The sequence below is a fragment of the Mesoplodon mirus genome, assembly GCF_964341445.2.
Source record: "Mesoplodon mirus genome assembly, chromosome: 19".
Classification (NCBI taxonomy): domain Eukaryota; kingdom Metazoa; phylum Chordata; class Mammalia; order Artiodactyla; family Ziphiidae; genus Mesoplodon; species Mesoplodon mirus.
This window is the reverse complement of record NC_138995.1, coordinates 13,412,145-13,418,371: the sequence shown is the minus strand read 5'-3', so window position 1 is coordinate 13,418,371 and position 6,227 is coordinate 13,412,145.

Here is a 6,227-nt window from a genome sequence, read left to right as displayed (position 1 = left end):
AGATCAAAGGTTATTCAGCTATCCCAAAGGACAGCCCTGAAAGCCAGGTGCTTCTTCCTTCTGGAGTTTGTGTGACCCCTGACCCCTGGACCAGCACTTTCTCAGAACCAGGTGTCAGTTCCCTGGAAGCTCTGCTGAGAAGCAAGCGGGCTTGGCTTTTGAGGGGGAAACACCTATGGAATGTGGATACCTTTGTGAATGTTGGGGAGTGGAGACAGGGTCGGGCACAAGGACCCCTAAGCCAGTCTGGGGTTGGGGATCCGCCTGGAATACCCAGGGCCTGAGGAGTTTCTTCTCCCTCAAACGGCTGACCAGACAACCTCAAATTCACCCTGTCTGGGTCCCAGCAGTGCTTAATAAAATGGATAGTTTTCTCTAGCGTTTACAGAGCAGCTTCGAATATGTGAATTCACTTAACTGTTGCAACAACCCGGGGCAATAGAAGATGAGGAGCCCATGTTTTAGATGCGGAAGCTGGGCCCAGCGGGCCTGAGGGACTTGCCCCAGGTCACCCGGCGGGCGCATGGTGCCTCCCAGCTAATCCGGGGGCTCTGTCTTCACAGTCATTCCCAGACCCTGGTGCAGATCTGCTTTAGTTCACATCACGGCCCTTTGAATTCAATTCCCACAGCCTTGCTCTGCACCAGGTAACAAAAGACCCAATTCCTGCTCCTGGGCTTTGAAGATAAATGTGGCTAGTTTTCCTGTAGTAAAATGCTGGGCACGTGACACAGGTGGCAGGAAAATATATTTGGGGGCCTGGGGTGGAACAACTTTTGAGGGGCCCTGGCTCACCGTAAGAGGAGGCCAGGGCGAGCCCGGCTTTCAGGAGCCAGAAGAGGAGACGCTGAGCAGAGACAATACCAGACCAGACCTCTGAGGGCCTGGCTTCCATCTGAGGTGCTCCTGTGACTCGGATTGTCACTTCCACCCTGGGTCTCAGTGTCCAATGGTAGAAAGCAGGGGTGACAGTCTCGCTGGACTCCCTAACTAGGGCATTGCACTTTGGTGTACGTAATATTTCCTCCTGGGTCCAAACTTTTTACAGGAACCTGCTGAGTGGTTGTAGTGGGGTTTGAGAATGGGCCTCCAATTTCTTGCAAGACAATTTCCCCAATAAGCAACTTCTATTCTGATTTCTATCACCATAGGTTAATTTTATTTGTTCTGAATTTCATATAAACAGACTCATAGAATATACACGCTTTGAGGCCTGGTCTCCTTTGCTCCATGAAATGTCTGTGAGATTCATCCATGTTGTTGTTTAGTATTAGTAGGTTGTTTTTGCTTTTGTCATTGTTGTTGCTCTACTTGATGGTAGTGTTTCATTGTATTTTCATTCTACTACAGATGGTTATTCGGGTTGTTTTTTTTTTTTTGCGGTACGCGGGCCTCTCACTGTTGTGGCCTCTCCCGTTGCGGAGCACAGGCTCAGTGGCCGTGGCTCACGGGCCCAGCCGCTCCGTGGCACATGGGATCCTCCCAGACCGGGGCACGAACCCGTGTCCCCTGCATCGGCAGGCGGAATCTCAACCACTGCGCCACCAGGGAAGCCCCTGGGTTGTTTTAAGCTTTTGTTTATTATGAATAAAGTTGCTATAAACATGATTGTACAATTTAAAATTTTCATTTAATAAACATGTATAAAAGAAATAAAAGACAAAATTACCCAAATCCTGAAGGAAAGAGGGGACATCATCACAACTGATCCTACAGAAATCAGAAGGGTTGTAAGGGAATATTAGGAGCAACTTTATACCAACAAAACAGACAACATAAGAACAATGGACAAATTCCTAGAAAGACAAATTACCAAAAGTGACTCAAGAAGAAATAGAAAATCTAAAAATAAAAAGAAGAAGAAATAGAAAATCTAAGTAGATTTATCACAACAAAAGAAACTGAATGAAAAAGACTTCCCACAAAGAAAAGCTTAAGTGCAAATGGCTTCACTGATGAATTCTGTCAATATTTATGGGAGAAGTAATACCAACCATACATAAACATTTTCAGAAAGCAGAAGAGGAGGAGGATTTTCCAACTCATCTTACAAGATCAGTATTATCCTGCTACCAAAGCCAGACAAATATATCTCAAGAAAAGAAAACTATAGATCAATATCACTCATGAATACAGACACAAAAATCCTCAGTGAGGGACTTCCCTGGTGGTTCAGTGGTTAAGAATCCACCTTCCAATGCAAGGGACGTGGGTTCGATCCCTAGTTGGGCAGGTAAGATCCCACATGCCGCAGGGCAACTAAGCCTGCATGCCTCAACTACTGAGCCCGCATGCCACAACTAGAGAGAAGCCTGTGCACCACTACAAAAGATCACGTGTGCTGCAACTAAGACCTGATGCAGCCAAAAATAAATAAATAAATATTTAAATAAGCAAAAAATAATTTTAAAAATCCTCAATGAAATATTATAAAAACGATCTAGCACCATAAAAAATGATTAACACTATGACCAGATAGGATTTATTCTAGGAATGCAAGGTTGGTTTAACATGTAAACGTCAATGTAATGCACTGTATTAATAGAACAAAGGACAAAACCCATATGATCCTCTCAAAGACAAAGAGCATTTGATAAAATCCCAAACCTATTCCATATGATGATTCTCAACAAACTAGGAATGGAAAGGAAATTCCTCCTCCCGTTAAAGGGTCCCTGTTATGGGCTGATACAATCTGCATCCCCCCAAATTCCTATGTTGAAATACTAGTCCCAGTACCTCAGAACGTAACTACATTTGGACATAGTCCTTTTTTTTGGGGGGGCAGGGGTGCTGCATTGGGGCTTCGTTGCTGAGCATGGGCTTTCTCTAGTTGGGGCGAGTGGGGGCTTCTCTTGTTGCAGAGCACGGGCTCTAGGTGCGTGAGCTTCAGTAGTTGTGGCACGTGGGCTTTAGTAGTTGTGGCACGTGGGCTTCAGTAGTTGTGGCACGCGGGCTTAGTTGCTCTGCGGCATGTGGGATCTTCCCGGACCAAGGATCGAACCCGTGACCCCTGCGTTGGCAGGCAGATTCTTAACCACTGCTCCACCAGGGAAGTCCTGGACATAGACTCGTGCTCTTATAAGAAGAGGAAGTTAGGATACACATACACACAGAGGGAAGACCATGTAAAGACACAAAAGATGGCCATCTGTAAGCCTAAGAGAGACCCTCAAAATAAACCAACCCTCTTGACACCTTGATCTTGGCTTTCTAGCCTCCAGAATGTGAGTAAATAAATTTCTGTTGTTTAAGCCACTCAGTCTGTGGTACCTTGTTATGGCAACCTAGCAAACTCGTACAGCCCCTATGGAAACCCTACAGCTAACATTGTAGTCAGTGGTGAAAGACTAGCTGCTTTCCCCGCTAAGGTCAGAAACAAGGCAAGGATGTCTCCTCTCACCACTGTGCAGTTAGTGCAAGAAGGCAAGAAAAACAAATTAGAGTCATCTAGATTGGAAAGGAAGAAATAAACAGTCTTTATTTGCAAATGATACGATCCTGGATGTAGAAAACCCTAAGCAGTGTTTACAAAAAAACCTACTAGAACAAAGGTCTCAGGATACAAAATAAATATATAAAAATCAAGTGTATTTGTATAAACTAGCAATAAACAATCCAAAAATGAAATTCAGAAATATTTCCTTTCACAATGGCATAAAAAAGCACAAGACCTAAGTGCGTAAGACTATAAGACGTTGCTGAGAGAAATGGAAAAATATCTAAATAGTTGGAGAGACATTTCGTATTTATGGATCAGAAGACTCAATATTGTTAAGATGCCAGTTATTCCCAGATTCATCTACTGATTCGATGCCATTCCTATCAAAATCCCACAACCTTTTTTTTTTTTTTTTAATTTATTTTTGGCTGCGTTGGGTCTTCGTTGCTGCATGTGGGCTTTCTCTAATTGCGGTGAGTGGGGGCTACTCTTTGTTGCGGTGCGTGGGCTTCTCATTGCGGTGGCTTCTCTTGCTGTGGAGCACGGGCTCTAGGCGCGCGGGCTTCAGTAGTTGTGGCTCGCGGGCTTAGTTGCTCCGCGGCATGTGGGATTTTCCCGGACCGGGGCTCGAACCCATCCTGCATTGGCAGGTGGATTCTTAACCACTGCACCACCAGGGAAGCCCGCCTTTTTTTTTTTTTTAAAGAAAGTGAGAACTGAATCCTAAAATGTATATGGAAAGGCAAAGGAATTGGAATAACCAAAACAAATCTGAAAAAGTAAAAGATGGGAGAACTTATACTACCTGATTTCAAAACTTGCTATGAAACTATAATAAACACAACTATGTGGTATGGAGAAAAGATAGATATATGGATCAAAGGAAGAGAATAGACACTCCAGAAATAGTTAAATTTATGGTTAATTGGTTTTTTTAAATTTTTGTTGGAGTATAGTTGATTTATAATATTGTGTTAGTTTCAGGTATACAGCAAAGTGATTTGGTTACACATATACATATATTCATTCTTTTTCATATTCTTTTCTCATATAGGTTATCACAGAATATTGAATAGAGTTCCCTGTGCTATACCATAGGTCCTTGTTGGTTATCTGTCTTATATATAGCAGTGTGTGCATGTTAATCCCAAGCTCCTGATTTATGCACCCCCCAACATTTCATCTTTGGTAACCATAAGTTTGTCTTGATATCTGTAAGTCTGTTTCTGTTTTGTAAATAAGTTCATTTGTATCATTTTTTTAAAAATTAGATCCCATATATGAGTGATATCGTATGATATTTGTCTTTCTCTGTCTGACTTAGTTCACTTAGTATGGTATCTCTAGGTCCATCCATGGTGCTGCAAATGGCATTATTTTGTTATCTTTTATTCTTTATATATATACACACACACACACACACACACACACAATGGAATATATATACCATGAAATATATGCCAATGGATGCCAACGGAATGTATATACATCTTCTTTATCCATTCATCTGTCGATGGACACTTAGGTTGCTTCCACGTCCTGGCTATTGTAAATAGAGCTACAATGAACATTGTGGTACATGACTCTCTTTGAATTATGGTTTTCTCTGGATATGTGCCCAGGAGTAGGATTCCTGGGTCATATGGTAGTTCTATTTTTAGTTTTTTAAGAAACCTCCATACTGTTCTCCATAGTGGCTGTGTCAATTTACTTTCCCACCAACAGTGTAGGAGAGTTCCCTTTTCTCCACACCTTCTCCAGCATTTATTGTTTGTAGATTTTTTGATGATGGCCATTCTGACTGGTGTGAAGTGATAACCTCATTGTAGTTTTGATTTTCATTTCTCTGATAATTAGCGATGCTGAGCATCTCTTCATGTGCTTTTTGGCCATCTGTATGTCTTCTTTGGAGAAATGTCTATTTAGATCTTCTGCCCATTTTTTGATCGGGTTGTTTGTTTTTTTGACATAGAGCTGCATGTTTGTATATTTTGTATATATGCATTTGTATATATTTGGAGATTAATTCCTTGTTGGTCGCTTCATTTGCAAATATATAGTTTCTCCTATGGTCAATTGATTTTTGACAAAGATGCCAAGACAGTTCAGTGGGGGCAAGGATGATCTTTTAAACAAGTGGTGCTGTGACGATTGGGTATGCTAAATCATGAGGTTACACAGCTACTTCACATCATACACAAAATGAATTTCAAATGGATCATAGACCTGAGTATAAGAGCTAGAACTATAAAACATCTAGAGAAAAAATGGGAGAAAATCTTTTTGACCTTGGGTTAGGCAAAGAATTCTTAGTTATAATACCCAAAGCACAATTCATAAAATGAAAAATTGATGAAATAGATTTCATAAAAATTTTAAACTTTTGGCTTTGAGAAGTCACCATTATGAAAATGCAAAGACAAGCCAAATAGAATATTTACAAATCATATGTCTGATAAAGGATTCATATGCAGTACACAAAGAACTCTCACAGTTAAACAATGAGAAGACAAACAACCAATTAAAAATTGGGCAAAGGGCTTCCCTGGTGGCGCAGTGGTTGAGAGTCCACCTGCCAATGCAGGGGACACAGGTTCGTGCCCTGGTCCGGGAAGATCCCACATGCCGCAGAGCGGCTGGGCCCATGAGCCATGGCCGCTGGGCCTGTGCGTCCGGAGCCTGTGCTCCGCAGCGGGAGAGGCCACAGTGGTGAGGGGCCCGCGCACCGCAAAAAAAAAAAAAAAAAAAAAAGGGCAAAGATTTTAATAGACATTTCACAAAAAAG